Source organism: Poecilia reticulata, linkage group LG12, assembly GCF_000633615.1.
Source record: "Poecilia reticulata strain Guanapo linkage group LG12, Guppy_female_1.0+MT, whole genome shotgun sequence".
NCBI classification, from domain to species: domain Eukaryota; kingdom Metazoa; phylum Chordata; class Actinopteri; order Cyprinodontiformes; family Poeciliidae; genus Poecilia; species Poecilia reticulata.
The window spans coordinates 20,995,807-20,996,380 of NC_024342.1; positions in this window are offsets into that span (position 1 = coordinate 20,995,807).

Consider the following 574-nt stretch of genomic DNA (forward strand, 5'->3'; position numbering starts at 1 on the left):
AGACAGATCTATATCCATCGCCTTGACAATTTTGGATATAATGGATTTTTTTTTACCAGGGGAACAGGATTCAGTATTTTGAATCTGGAAAAATAAGAATAAAATTTTTATTGATGACTTGTTTGAAGATGAGATTCTGAAACATTTGTTCAGATTCAAGAAAAGTATGGGTTGACTTTTTATGACTTGTACATATTTGCAGTTGAGAAGTTACCTGATGTCCCATATTGAATGGTCTTCATTAAGGTCACTAAAGAAAAAAATCTGATAAAATAGTGTCAAATCGATATAAATGTTTACAGTCATGTATGTCAGGGGGGCTCCTGGGATAAAGCAGAAGTGAGGACTAAAAATGAACTAATGATCAAGAGTGGAAGTGTGTGAAAATGGACATAAACTGACTAAAAGTCCAACTTGGAAAAAAAATTATTGGAAAGTAGGGCTGAAACGATTCCTCGAGTGATTCGAGTACCTCGATTATTAAAATTCCTCGAGGAAAATTGACCTGCCTCGAAGCTTCGTTAATTTATGTTTTATCATTTAGCGCACCGTGTTTCAGCCGGAACATTATTTG